The following is a 16,039-nucleotide window of genomic DNA, read 5'->3' as shown; positions in this document are numbered from 1 at the left end:
TAAACCACTAGCTATATTTCCACACGTCTCCTGGTGTGTACAGCTATCACAACATTGTAATGTACACCCAAGAGAATGTAAAACATGCAGGGAAACACCAGTTCATTCTCATTGCCTGTGGTGGAATCAAATGAGAATGCTTTTCAAATAATAACCCTCCATTTTATTGGCCTAATTGATTTCTTAGCGTGCCCAAACAGTTAATTGGATATGGAAATAATTATAATTTCAATCAATATATTTCAAAGCCTAACACTCACTAGTATAGGGTCCACATGATTGAACCTTTGGACCAGGCATAAGCTGCTTCATGTGCATTAGGCTACCGCTATTACCGGTTTTATTAATCGCTTTATTACAGTATCTATTGCTGTATTATAGGTACATGCAAACACCACCCAGTCATATTGCAGAGGAAATGAATCGAGCGTATTAATAATATGCGGGCCTCCACACTCCGTGTAATAACGGGCAAATGAATATGATAAATTATAGTGATCAGGTCCTAGTTCTGTGTAGGTGTCAGGTGATTACAATGTAATAATGCATAGGCAGCAATTCTCAATAGTCTGGAGTTGCTTCCTCTCATTGTCTCCTTTCCTTCAGCAGCACAGATATGAAGGAACTGGACAGCTGAAAGCAAATCCCCAGTGGGTATCCACCATATTGCTTTTCCTTGGTATGGGTTTTCAGATATAAGCAGATGAATGAGAGGAAGCTCTTTTAGACTATCGAGATTAAGGAGAGGAGACAAGTAGAGGAAGCTCTTTTAGACTATCGAGATTAAGGAGAGGAGACAAGTAGAGGAAGCTGTTGAAGACTATTAAGATTAACCCTATACGATTTTAAATCCCCCACAACACCATGTGCATTAAGGTGAAAAATGTGTGATTTCAAGGCCGAGACATCTGGCCACGCGACCACCAATCGTCGCTCTTTCAGATGTAGGCTGTGTTTCCAGAGTATCCCTATTGAAGCCACGGTAATCTTTGTTTAAAAAAATGTAGTGGAATGTCTGTCAATTGCATCATTTCGGTCAGAAAATTGGTTGAGGAAAAGGATTTGGGCTGCAAACTGAACAGAATGTAAATTATCAGACGACTTGAAGGCTTCAACTGAGACAACTGACATTGCTTCTGTATGCGATTTGTATAGATAGAGCCATCTCGATATGTGTAACATCTGTCCTATATACAAGTTAAACATTTCACTTTAAAATCACACAGCAGCCATACATTGGATAATAATAACCAGTTAATAAACATTTTACACAGCCGTTCATATGACTGACAATTTGAAATATTTCATTGATATGTCAATAACTGAGGGCACAATCAGTAGTCAGCTCCTGAAAAGTGCACTTCAGCTAAGCTAAATGCACTACCGTTCTTCAGTTTCACACTGTCACAACAGTCCCAAGCCAGTAGCCTATCAGGAGTCCACTGCATTATAGGCTGATGAGACCTCTGTGATACAACCAAATTAAGCATAATGCAAACAAGAACAAATATGTTATTGTCACATAGACAGATAGGTGCAGTGAAATGTGTTGTTTTACAGGGTCAGCCATAGTAGTACTGTGCCCCTGAAGCAAATTAGGGTTATTTGATTTTTCACCTTGACGGCTCGGGTATTCGCCTTAACCACTAGGCTACCGGCTGCTTCCCTACAAAACTACAGCTAGTGACTGAATAACTTTTATATACTATAGCCAACTACAGTACCCTCTACCCCAGAGATTAATGTCTAATCGGCAATAAACCAGGGCATCAAAGAGTAACCATTTATCTGTTTATAATCCTGCAAATGGAGACAAAAATCACTTTAATAATATTAAAACAAAAACAAGGAACCAAAAATCCTCGCATTGACAACATTTAAACTACACTGTTTTAAGGTGATATATGAATCACAAACTCTATCCATGGGCTGTTCACCAACATCATAAAGTCATGGAATTGTTTTTCAGCTCCGGTAATATGTAGCAGGAAGGAGAGAAAGAGCAGAGTGACTAATACAAAGTGGTAATTTCCCAAACCATTTATCTGATGACACTTCCATGCTGTACCCTCTTCCCCACCTAATGGCAAGGGAACATTTCTGTGCTGTTGTTTCCAGGGGACTTTTATCACAGTCAGTGACACCCTTACGTTTACAATGACAAATACTTCCCATTCCCCTGTCCTCCATACAGGTCTGACTGGACTTGTTGTAATGATGTTGCACCCCAAACTTCATCTACACCTGTGAGAGATGGACTATACTGTGTGAGGGGAACATCTGTAGAAGGGCGGTTTTGTGTAAAAGTCGACCTGAGCATGTGTAGCTCATGGGGATGTGTGAAACTTATTCCTCAGCCCAAGTTTCCCCACTTGAGCCAGCAAATAGCTAGCTTTTTGCGTGGCGCCGACTGGTAAGATGCTTCAGGAGGGCAGCCACGTGTGCTAGCAAGGCAGAGGTCCTGAGTCCGAGCCTCGTTGTGAGCCGAATCAGGAGGAAGCTGTACTGACTAAGCAAGAAGTGTGACGTCTTTTACACATGCACATTAAAGTTAGTCATTTCCATAATTATCCTTAAGGTCTACAGTATATGTTGGAGTTCAGGCTTTATTTGAAAAGTAGGAAATTGACTAAATTTGAACCATTACAGAGTAGGTGTCCAAGGCTATTAGAATGGGCTCAAATAGCTTGTTTTTCCACTCACAGCTGTCCCCAGTGTTAGTTATGAAGATGAGATGTTAATGAAGCAATACAAACCAAATTGAAGTGTCTTGAGTTTTGTTTGCACGTTCTACAGTCTGATAAAGATAGCAGGTGACTGGGACAGGCAATGTTACAAAACATTTGTATGATTCTTTTGGGGCAAAACATGCACTTTACATCAGATCTTGAAATGTTCTCTGTGAAGCTAACTTTCATCAAGGTTGTATTTGGTCTATAATTGGTTTCTCCCTTTTCATTGTCAGTATCCTTTTTCACCATGTTGGTATCTGTAACATCCGTAACAGCTGTGGATGTGATGGCTATCGATAAATATATATATATATATATATATATATATATATATTACACATATATCACACACACAGTGCATTCTGAAAGTATTCAGACCCCTTGACTATTTCCACATTTTGTTACGTTACAGCACTCTTCTATAATTGATTAAATTGCTTTTTTCCCCATCAATCTACACACAATACTCCATAATGACATAGCAAAAACAGGGTTTGAATTTTTTGCTAATTTATTAAAAATAAAAAACAAGTATTCAGACCCTTTACTCAGTACTTTGTTGAAACACCTTTGGCAGGGATTACAGCCTTGAGTCTTCTTGGGTATGACGCTGCAAGCTTGGCACACCTGTATTTGGGGAGTTCCTCCCATTCTTCTTTGCAGATCCTCTCAAACTCTGTCAGGTTGGACGGGGAGCTTCGCTGCACAGCTATTTCCAGGTTGGATGGGGAGCTTCGCTGCACAGCTATTTTCAGGTCTCTCCAGATATGTTAGATCGGGTTCAAGTCCGGACTCTGGCTTGGCCACTGAAGGACATCCAGAGACTTGTCCCGAAGCCACTCCTGCGTTGTCTTGGCTGTGTGCTTAGTGTCATTGTCCTGTTGGAAGGTGAACCTTTACCCCATTCTGAGGTCCTGAGCGCTCTGGAGCAGGTTTTCCATCAAGGATCTCTGTATTTAGCTATGTTCATCTTTCCCTTGATCCTGATTAGTAACCCAGTCCCTGCCACTGAAAAACATCCCCACAGCATGATGCTACCACCACCATGCTTCACTGTAGGGATGGTGCCAGATTTCCTCCAGATGTGACACTTGGCATTCAGGCCAAATAGTTCAATATTGTTTCTCAATGGTCTGAGAGTCCTTTAGGTGCCTTTTGGAAGGAAGGACAACCATCTCTGCAGCACTCCACCAATCAAGTCTTTATGGTAGAGCGGCCAGATGGAAGCCACTCCTCAGTAAAAGGCACGACAGCCCGCTTGGAGTTTGCCAAAAGGCACCTAAAGACTCAGACCATGAGAAACAAGATGATCTGGTCTGATGAAACCAAGATTGAACTCTTTGGCCTGAATGCCAAGCATCACGTCTGGAGGAAAACTAGCACCATCCCTACGGTGAAGCATAGTGGTGGCAGCATCATGCTGTGGGGATGTTTTTCAGTGGCAGGGACTGGGAGACTAGTCAGGATCGAGGGAAAGATGAACTGAGCAAAGTACAGAGAGTTCCTTGATGAAAACCTGCTCCAGAGCACTCAGGACCTCAGAATGGGGCGAAGGTTCACCTTCCAACAGGACAACAACCCTAAGCACCCAGCCAAAACAACGCAGGAGTGGCTTCAGGGCAAGTGTCTGAATGTCCTTGAGTGGCCCAGTCAGAGCCCGGATTTGAACCCAATCAAACATCTCCGGAGAGACCTGAAAATAGCTGTGCAGAGACGCTCCTCGTCTAACCTGACAGAGCTTGAGAGGATCTGCAGAGAAGAATGGGATAAACTCCCCAAATAAAGATGTGCTAAGCTTGTAGCGTCATACCCAAGAAGACTCGAGGCTGTAATCGCTTGCAAAAGTGCTTCAACAAAGTACTGAGTAAAGGGTCTGAATACTTGTGTAAATGTAATATTTCGTAAAAAAAAAAATTATATTCACACTACCGTTCAAAAGTTGGGGTCACTTAGAAATTTCCTTGTTTTCCATGAAAAACATGCATGAAATGAGTTGCAAAATGAATAGGAAATAGTCAAAATGTTGACAAGGTTATAAATAATGATTTTTCATTTAAATAATAATTGTGTCCTTCAAACTTTGCTTACGTCAAAGAATCCTCCATTTGCAACAATTTCAGCCTTGCAGACCTTTAGCATTCTAGTTGTCAATTTGTTGAGGTAATATGAAGAGATTTCACCCTATGCTTCCTGAAGCACCTCCCACAAGTTGGATTGGCTTGATGGGCACTTCTTACATACCATACGGTCAAGCTGCTCCCGCAACAGCTCAATAGGGTTGAGATCCGGTGACTGTGCTGGCCACTCCATTATAGACAGAATACCAGCTGACTGCTTCTTATCTAAATAGTTCTTGCATAGTTTAAAGCTGTGCTTTGGGTCATTGTCCTGTTGTTGGAGGAAATTGGCTTCAATTAAGTGCCGTCCACAGGGTATGGCATGGCGTTGCAAAATTGAGTGATAGCCTTCCTTCTTCAGGATCCCTTTTACCCTGTACAAATCTTCCACTTTACCACCACCAAAGTGGCCAGTCTGAGATATGGCTTTTTCTTTGCAACTCTGCCTAGAAGGCCAGCATCCCGGAGTCGCCTCTTCACTGTTGACGTTGAGACTGGTGTTTTGCGGGTACTATTTAATGAAGCTGCTAGTTGAGGACTTGTGAAGCTTCTGTTTCTATGGACAGTTTGCGCTGTTCTGTGAAGGGAGTAGTACACAGCATTGTACGAGATCTTCAGTTTCTTGGCAATTTATCGCATGGAATAGCCTTCATTTCTCAGAACAAGAATAACGAATTTCAGAAAGTTTAATGTTTCTGGCCATTTTGAGCCTGAATCGAACCCACAAATGCTGATGCTCCAGATACTCAACTTGTCTAAAGAAGGCCAGTTTTATTGCTTCTTTAAATCAGAACAACAGTTTTCAGCTGTGCTAACATAATTGCAAAAGGGTTTTACTAATGATCAATAATTAGCCTTTTAAAATGATAAACTTAGATTAGCTAACACAACGTGCATTTGGAACACGAGTGATTGTTGCTGATAATGGGCCTCTGTACACCTATGCCGTTTCCAGCTACACTAGTCATTTACAACATTAATGTCTACACTGCATTTCTGATCAATTTTATTTTAATGGACAAAAAATATATATATATTTAAAAAACAAGGACATTTCTAAGTGACCACAAAACTTTTGAATGGTAGTGTATACATTTGCAAAAATGTCTACAAACCTGTTTTTGCTTTGTCATTATGGGGTATTGTGTTTAAATTGATGAGGGGGGGAAACAATTTAATCCATTTTAGAATAAGTCTAATGTAACAAAATGTGGAAAAAGTCAAGGGGTCTCAATACTTTCTGAATGCACTGTAAATACTGTAGGCCTCATCTTCAGAAGCTTGTGCAGTCACCACTTTGTGTGCTTATATTCTTCAGACTTTTACTGAAGCAATTGCCCATATCTTGAAAATTGTGTTCTAGCTAAGATTCTCTTGTCAAATGTATACAGAAATGCATTTCTGACACATGGCAATACTGTTTTTTATTTATTTTTAATCTGTGAGGAGTCCTGGGGGCTCATTTATCAAAGGTGCATGCGCACCCAAAAGTGTGCGTATCTCAAAGTACAGCTCAGACCACACGTACACAATTTCTGGCAGTTGATCAGTTGTATTGCAACCAAATATTTTTCTTATGGGGAATTTGAAGTGTTTGATGCACAGGAATTATAATAATGGTAGGCTAACAAAAACTTTGAAACGTGGGCCTAATGATAAAACAGATGCATTTGCGGTTGGTTAGGAGATCGCATAGCAGCATGTAGCCTAATGTGTTTATTTGACTTTATAGGCCTAAATCATATACTGCAGGACATGTCTCTCCTTTTCTGACATGACTGGGTTATTCCAGTTGACAACAAATATTAGGCTACTATTTATCCATTGCTCATTCAATAGCCAAGTATGTGCGAAAGTAAATAAACCGGTAGCCTTTTGACAGTATAGGCTAGTATTGCTGTGTGGTAGGAGCACGAAACCATAGCCTATTTAATCTCAGAGACTATTTTTATTTTACCTTTATTTAACTGGGCAAGTCAGTTAAGAGCAAATTCTTATTTTCAATGACGGCCTAGGAACAGTGGGTTAACTGCCTTGTTCAGGGCAGAGAGACAGATTTTCACCTTGTCAGCTCAGGGATTCGATTTTGCAACGTTTCGGTTACTAGTCCAACGCTCTAACCACTAGGCTACCTGCCGCCCAAAGACAGGAGATAGAAACACAATCATGTCCTGAAACAAAATATTGAACAACAATTTGTCTTTTGCATAGAAGTGTGGGCTGAAGTCGCTCTGGATAAGAGCGTCTGCTAAATGACTAAAATGTAAATGTAAGCATTTACTTTTAAATTGTTGAAAAGACAATCTTGCAGAATGCGAGGCCAATGTTTAGCACTCGCTATAGGCGGCATGCATTTAAAGTTGGAAGAAAGTCACTGCAAAAGATTACCACATTCTGCCAATACCGCTACAGAACTGTAATACATTTTGCCATTGTGCTTTAGAAACCATCATGGCCCAGTTCCAACATCTCAAAATCATACAGCAAATGAGAGCGTTGTTGTTAGCATACAAGGTGAATAGAGGGCGTTTTCAGGCAGGGTTGTAACCAATGATTTAAATATACACTAGATCACTGACAGGGGCTCTTTATTATGAATATCTACATTTGTTTTTGCCACGTTTATTCTATTACAGAAACCTTAAATGTATACTTTTAAATTGTGAGCTAAACATACAAAGAAAAAATATAAACGTATAAAACATTTTCCTTAAAGTGTACTTTTTTTTAAAGTTCTAATGTTACCTTCCCCCACCACAACAACAAAAATACATGTAATTTTGTTCTTGAACCATTTAATTGAAATACTGTAGAATTCCATTCATTCCTGTGGAGGACTGCTCCTTCTGGGGAGTGCCAGTAAGGCTGACCGGTGGATTCAAAGCCTCTCACTGGCCAATACACAGCATCAACCATCCAGGGTTTACATCATTGGTTGTTACGCTTGTTCACGAGCGTAGAAATATAGTATGGCTCTGATCTATTAATGAACACATGCGCATGTGTTGCGTGTGACAGTTTGATAAATCCCAATAATTTATTGCGCACGCAAATCCTAGAATCTCCACGCATGCAAGAATTTTATGAGAAATTTAAACAGTTGATAAATTAGGCCCCTGGAGTCTTTTTCAAATTAAAGCCCCCCAAAATATACTGACTTTATCCAGTGTCTACTAAAGTAGATTGGCAGTATAGGCACATGTAAGGCCTATATGGTCTCATTTGCATATTTTGAGATACACTATATATACACAAAGGTATGCGGACAACCCTTCAAATTAGTGGATTCAGCTATTTCAGCCACACCCATTGCTGACAGGTGCAATCTCCATAGACAAACATAGGCAGTAGAATGGTCTTACTGAAGAGCTCAGTGACTTTCAACATTGCACCGTCATAGGATGCCACCTTTCTAACAAGTCAGTTCGTCAAATTTCTGCCCTGCTAGAGCTGCCCCGGTCAACTGTAAGTGCTGTTATTGTGAAGTGGAAATGTGTAGGAGCAACAACGGCTCAGCCACGAAGTGGTAGGCCACACAAGTTCACAGAACGGGACCGCCGAGTGTTGAAACACATAGCGCTTAAAAATCGTCTGTCCTTGGTTGCAACACTCACTACCAAGTTCCAAACTGGCTCCGGAAGCAACGTCAGCACAAGAACTGTTCGTCAGGATCTTCATGAAATGGGTTTCCACGGCCGAGCAGCCGCACACAAGCCTAAGATCACAATGTGCAATGCCAAGTGTCGGCTGGAGTGGTATAAAGCTCACAGCCATTGGGGAGGTGGAAACGCATTCCCTGGAGTGATGAATCACGCTTCACCATTGGGCAGTCCGACGGATGAATGTGGGTTTGGCTGATGTCAGGAGAACACTACCTGCCCGAATGCATAGTGCCAACTGTAAAGTTTGGTGGAGGAAGAATAATGGTCTGGAGCTGTTTTTCATGGATCGGGCTAGGCCCCTTAGTTCCAGTGAATGGAAATCTTAACGCTACAACATACAATAACATTGTAGACGATTCTGTGCTTCCAACTTTGTGGCAACAGTTTGGGGAAGGCGCTTCCCTGTTTCAGTATGACAATGCTCCCATGAACAAAGCGAGGTCCATACAGAAATGGTTTGTCGAGATCAGTGTGGAGGAACTTGACTGGCCTGCACAGAGCACTGACCTCAACCCCATCGAACACCTTTGGGATGAATTGGAACACCGACTGTGAGCCAGGCCTAATCACCCAACATCAGTGCCCTCCCTCACTAATGCTCTTGTGGCTGAATGGAAGTAATTCCCCTGCAACAATGTTCCAGCATCTAGTGGAAAGCCTTCCCAGAAGAGTGGAGGCTGTTATAGCTGCACAGAAGGGACCAACTCCATATTAATGCCCATGATTTTGAAATGAGATGTTCTGTGTCGTATGCACACACACCATGATACTGACTCTGAGAGAAACATGCGACAAAGAACATAACAATATACGTTAAAGAAGCACAAAGCTTAATACATGTGTTATAAGGATCATAAGAAGGATAACGTTTTAAACTAAACTAAATGTTATGCTCGTTGTTGAGTCATGCATCCAGGTGGGTTAGCAAGCTAATAATAATTTGATGTGTGAAATTGGACAAATAAGCACATATGTGCATGTTTGTATTCACAAGCATGTGATGAATTTGAAATATGTTTTTGTACATATCCCACTCTCCCTAGGCTGAGTGGGGTCACGGCCCGGTTCTATCAATGACGACCCTGGAGCAATTAGGGTTGAGTCCCTTGCTCAAGCGCACGTCGACATTTTTCACCTTGTCGGATCGGGGATTCGAACTAGCGACATTTCGTTTACTGGCCCAACGCTCTGCTAGTCTACCTGCCACCATATAAAATAATATATTTAGCTGTAACATTGCCTAATTGTTGTATTTATTGAAGACTAAAAATTAATTTATTGGTAACTACACCAGATTTCAAAACTAATTGCACGCTTTTGAATCACAACATCGACTCTATTGCTCCGAATGCTCACTTCTTGGCTAGCACGAGTAGCAGTGACACAGTGGTTTCCAACCAGGGGTACTAGGACTCCTGGGGGTACTTGAGAAGACTCATGAGACCATAGGCTTACTGGTAAAATGCACATGAGTGGTTACTACAGGGGTACTCCGAGCAGAGCAAAGTTCAGATGGTACAGTAACCGAAAAAGGTTGGGAACCACTGCAGTAGCATACACGGGCTGGAGTGTATGACCACTATACATCGCGCACGCTTTTAGGCTAGCAGCACAGCCAAGTACCACTCCCCGAAACAATTTCCTATTTTCATGGCTACTTGACTCATTAATGCACACACACGACTCGAAACAAACATAGCAAACGCAATCGCCATCACTGGAAGAACAGCGAAATAGTATGGGCTAGTTTACTGGCATTATCTAGCTAGCTAGCTACCTAGCTACTCCACGAACGAACCCATGAGAAAAGAGGCAGCAACGCCAGCTACTCACCCGTATGGGTCTCCGTGGCACTCCTGTCCTAATTGGCACGCTAACAATCTGCAATCTTGGTATAATACTCTCCAGGACACCTTGTTGTTTAACAGAGGTGGATAGCTAACAACTACGAACTATCTAGCTAGCTAGTTGTCCGATGCTGGGGCTGCTGGATTCTGCTCTTTACTTGAAGTGCTTGTCTCAGCGAACGTCAATGTCGCCGAATTAGATGTGGCTTCCTCTAGCCTTTCCACACTCTTTTCGAGGAACCCCCCAAAAACAATCGACGAAAGAAGTAAACAACTCCAAGCATCATTCTATTTGCCGAAAGGTACTCCCTAGCGTTAGCTACATCAACTCAAACACGGACCTATTTCCACACACGAGTTGATACCGTTGACTGGGGCGGGCTAAAGTGTAGAGATACACGTCGATTTATCCGTTATGGCACTGTGCAACCTAGCTGCACTGTGTGGCAGTTTTCAGTTGCGCACCAGTGACAAATAAGGCTGCTCGCCAGAAACCCAAGTGCTATAGCTAAGCTACTCTGTTGCACTTGCTGTGAAAAGTGTACCAATCCTCAGCAGACCCGGGCTTCAAAGCAGGTAAAACATCTCAGAAATGTTTTCTTCGCATGTAAAAGAATATATACATTTTTTTGGCAGTGTAGCGTATTTTACATAACAGCATCACCCAGGAGGGGTGTGTGTCCGATCACATTTGAGGACAACATGGAGATACTTTTGAAAGGGGCACCAGCGCTTGGTCGGGAATCGTTCAACAGCAATATAGGGGGTATTGGGCCTTTACGGGTCCGTCCCCCAGGATGCAACTTTTTATATAGCATAGCCTAAACTTGGGTTAATGAACATGCATCCATTTTAGACAAGGCTACCACAAAATTAACAGGTGGAGGCACTCAAACACAGGCTATCCTCCTGCAAATGTTTCTATTATTTAGCATATTTGAGGAATCACCGGCCTAAACAACCATGGATCTGAGTATCTTTGTATATGAGATCTGGAGACTACCACTGCAGACGACATACTAAATGGCCTAACAGCATTTCAATTAGTTCATTCATGCACGGCTACCTACTCAATTGTCTTCACAATCCTTTTGGGGCAAATAGAGGCTGGATGGACTTCGCTCTAATATTGCCTTTGATATTGGGTGCGTTCGTAAATTCAATCTGGAGTGCCAGAGAGCGCTCAGTGAGCTCTGGGCGTTCGTAAATTCAGAGCGTTTTCAGATTGTCTGTTCGTAAATTCAGAGCGTTTCGCTCTCGGAGCGTTCTGACCTCACAATGGCAGTCAAGCACCCAAGCTAACTGGCTAAAGTTAGCTAGCTAGCTTGCTAGTTATTTCCAGATATTAATGAGAGAACTCCTCACTCTGACCATTTTACTTGCCATAGCAGAGCTGTTTAGGCTGTTTTCATGTTAACCAGAGCGTTGGTGACTGTAACTGTGCTGCCGGCAACAATTTAATTAAGCTTTTTTTGCCGATTATTACAACACCGGCCATATTCAACTGGGTGTTGAGCGCCCTTAGTCAGCAACTGTTGTTGCAGAATGTGATAATGTGAAATACATTGGTTGCCATGGTTTTCAACCAACCCTAATCACCTAAATCAAGATTGGGTATTGAAAAATCATTAGTGACCCTTAACTCAGCAAAGTGGCACAAACCTCCCTGAATACTAGAAATTGCTTTCTTGCCTAGCAGTAAGGAGCGTGAGACTGTAGCCTAAATGTGTTACTCTCCAGCAGTATTTGATTTAATAGCTGGAGTTATGATGCATTCTATATTATTGTAGTGATTCTCTCTATATGAGCCACGTTACAATTCCCAAGAGGGTTCCCAACCCTATTGGTGCGATGCGTAGGGTGTTTGCCTTTCACGCCTGGGACCCGTTCACTACGTTGGTGTCAGAAGTGAGATGGCAGCCGTGAGGGGGCAACCGGACGTGTGAGGGGTCCGTGGCAGGTCGAAGCATGAGGAATTGCCTTCCCGTTCGGAGGGTGCAGTGTAGCAATCCTCTCGCTATATGAGCCACACTACAATTCCCACCAAATGGGTTAACCCTATTGGCGCAATGCATATGTTGATTGCCTTTTACACCAGCAGCTTTGGTTCGCATCCCTGTCCCTCCGTTCGCTACATTATAATACCAAAGCCACAAAACTGCAGTGGGATCTGCTTCTACAATATAGCCCAAATTTTCTTCATTTTACCCTCAAAAGAAGTTCGGTGTCCGGGTGAAATCGATATCAGTGTGCTAGCTTTGCAGTATTAGCTTCCTCCTTCTCTGAATACAACTCGGGGTAAACTGTCTGTACCACAGTTCAAACCCAGTGCCCTCTGCCTCACTAACACAGGTGACTGCCCTCCTTGACAACATGCTAACCAGTTGAGCTATAGAAAAGGATCCAATTCAGCAACTACATTGGCGACATTTCCAGCTAGCTGTGGAGTAGAGCTTTTCACGGGTCCTGGTGGGATCTAATTACCTGGGACCTGACCCGGACCCCATTGGGTTTGAGTCCAAAATTCAAACTTTTCCCTCAGGTCTGTGTTGGGTCCTGTTTTATTGTCATCAGGTCTCGGGTCTATGTGTAACCGGTGTGAAATAGCTAGCTAGTTAGCGGGGTGTGCGCTAATAGCGTTTCAATCGGTGACGTCACTCGCTCTGAGACCTTGAAATAGTTGTTCCCCTTGCTCTGCAAGAGCCGCAGCTTTTGTGGCGCGATGGGTAACAATGCTTTGTGGGTGTCAGTTGTTGATGTGTGCAGAGGGTCCCTGGTTCGAGCCCAGGTAGGGGCGAGGAGAGGGATGGAAGCTATACTGTTACATTGGTGCCGTGACCTGGATCACTGGTTGCTGCGGAAAAGGAGGAGGTCAAAAGGGGGGTGGGTGTAACCGATGTGAAATGGCTAGCTAGTTAGCGGGGTGCGCGCTAATAGCGTTTCAATTGGTGACGTCACTCGTTCTGAGACCTTGAAGTAGTTGTTCCCCTTGCTCTGCAAGGGCTGTGGCTTTTGTGGCGTGATGGGTAACGATGCTTCGAGGGTGACTGTTGTCTGTGTGCAGAGGGTCCCTGATTCGTGGCGAGGAGAGGGACGGAAGCTATACTGTTACATATGTAACTAAAGCCGATAGACCTGAGTGGACTCGAATGGACCTGACCATGGCTCTGCATAGCCTATAGCATATTTATTTTCTAATAAGGTGAATTTACTGACTTATAGAAGGCCTAGAAGGCCTAGCACACATATACAGACCTATTTGTTTATCAGAAGAGCAACTCTTTTTTTGTTACTCGGGTCCAATCGGTTTTGATCTAGACCCGGACCCATTAGGGTACGGGTTGGGTCTAGGTCTGGTTGTCTTTCGGGTCCATTCGGGTTCGGGTCCCCCTTTAATACAAAATATCGGGTCCATTCATATCCGGGTCTGATTGTCCTCGGGTCTGTTCACACCAACTTTTTGGACCCGAGAAGACCTCTACTGTAGAGTGAAACTTACCACCTATAAACTCGCTTCACAGCGACCCCAGCTGTTGAGCTGAGCACTACGCTTACGGCACGTTCTTGTCTCCGTTACACAGTGACATGCCCCTGGTCACTGTATATTCCGCTTTGTTTTTCATGTTAGTTTACTTCCTAAAAATAGTAAAGCGCCCTTTCCTGGCTTTAACAGCCACCCAATCAGTTTGCTGCCTGTTCTTCGTAAACTGATGGTGTAAAATGTGTTTGCGGTATCCCTCAGGGAAGTTGCCTTGGGCCAATGTTTTTATCTGTTTTTTTTAAAGCTAAACTTGCTTTTTGCCTTAGTAACCTCTGGTGGCAGAGCATTCCACGATGACTTTATACGTACAGTGCCTTCAGAAAGCATCCACACCAAATGTTGTTGTGTCACAGCCTGAATTTAAATTTGATTAAATTGAGATGTTTGTCACTGGCCTACACACAATACCCCATAATGTCAAAGTTATTTTTTATTTTACAAATTAATAAAAAATGTAAAGCTGAAATGTCTTGAGTCAATAAGTATTCAACCCCTTTGTTATGGCAAGCCTAAATAAGTTCAGGAGTAAACATTTACTTAACAAGTCAGACAATAAGTTGCATTGACTCACTCTGTGTGCAATAATAGTGTTTAACATGATTTTTCAATGACTACCTCATCTCTGTATCCCTAACATACAATTATCTGGAAGATCCCTCAGTCGAGCAGTGAATTTCAAACACAAAGACCAAGGAGGTTTTCCAATGCCTCGCAAAGAAGGGCACCTATTGGTAGATGGATAAAAATGTAAAAGCAGACATTGAATATCCCTTTGAGCATGGTGAAGTTATTAATTACACTTTGGATGGTGTATCAATACACCCAGTCACTAAAAAGATACAGGTGTCCTTCCTAACTCAGTTGCTGGAGAGGAAGGAAACAGCTCAGGGATTTCACCATGAGGCCAATTGTGACTTTAAACCAGTTACTGAATTTAATTGCTGTGATAGGAGAAAATGTAGGATGGATAAACAACATTGTAATTAATCCACAATACTAACCTAATTGACAGAGTGAAAAGAAGGAAGCCTTTACAGAATACAAATATTCCAAATCATGCATCCTGTTTGCAACAAGGCACTGAAGTAATACTGAAAAAAAAGGTGGCAAAGCAATTAACTTTTTGGCCTGAATACAAAGTGTTATGTTTGGGGTAAATCCAATACAACACAGTACTGAGTACCACTCTCCATATTTTCAAGCATAGTGGTGGCTGCATCATGTTATAGGTATGCTTGTAATCATTAAGGACTGGGGAGCTTTTCAGGATAAAAAAAATAAACTAAATGAAACTAAGCACAGGCAAAATCCTAGAGCAAAACCTGGTTCAGTCTGCTTTCCACCAGACACTGGGAGATGAATTCACCCTTTCAGCAGGACAATAAGCTAAAACACAAGGCTAAATCTACACTGGAGTTGCTTAGCAAGAAGACAGTAAATGTTCCTGAGTGGCAGAGTTACAGTTTTTCTTAAAAATCTATGGCAAGACCTGAAAATGGTTGTTTAGCAATGATCATCAACCAATTTGACAGAGCTTGAAGACATTTTAAAATAATCATGGACAAATGTTGCACAATCCAGGTGTAGAAAGCTCTTAGAGGCTTACCCAGAAAGACTCACAGCTGTGATCTCTGCCAAAGGTGATTCTAACGTATTGACAGAGTGAATACTTATCTAATCAAGATATGTTATGTTTTATGATATGTTGTATTTTTCATACATTTTGCACAAATGTAATACTTTTCCTTCCACTTTGACATCACAGTATTTGTGTAGATTGTTGACAAAAAGTGACAATTAAATCCATTATAATCCCACTTTGTAACACAACAAAATGTGGGAAAAGTCAAGGGGTTAGAATACTCTCTGAAGGCACTGTAAAAAGCTAACCAAAGTCCCTTGTAGAATTTGTATGAAGCCATATCATATCTCTATTAAAACATTCAGTTCTAACAGCAGCATTAGGTAAAACCACTGGAGCATGTTCAGATTTTTGGCCCATGCAGTCTAGCGTGGTACTGTTAGAACACTTACTATATGTGGCGGTCAGTCAAGTGGCCATTTTGTCCTGTTTAGGTCAAAAGAGATAATGGCAAATGGCCAACAGCGAGGGCACAAGGAGCATAGCCTAGTAGTCTCT

General features: G+C 42.2%; 1 protein-coding gene across 1 annotated transcript in view; it reads right to left on the bottom strand.

Annotated features, from left to right (window-relative positions):
- LOC106608075 (bromo adjacent homology domain-containing 1 protein) overlaps positions 1-10,767 on the bottom strand; it is a 41,619-nt gene extending 30,852 nt beyond the window's left edge. Inside the window, exon 1 of the mRNA XM_014205756.3 lies at positions 10,345-10,767. The gene's annotated coding sequence lies outside the window, so the exon portion shown is untranslated. The remainder of the gene's footprint in view (positions 1-10,344) is intronic.
- Positions 10,768-16,039: the final 5,272 nt, after the last annotated feature.

The sequence above is a fragment of the Salmo salar genome, chromosome 06 (assembly GCF_965601325.2).
Source record: "Salmo salar chromosome 06, fSalSal1, whole genome shotgun sequence".
Taxonomy (NCBI): domain Eukaryota; kingdom Metazoa; phylum Chordata; class Actinopteri; order Salmoniformes; family Salmonidae; genus Salmo; species Salmo salar.
Note: the sequence above shows the minus strand (reverse complement) of the source record. Positions and strands in the feature narration are given on the sequence as shown.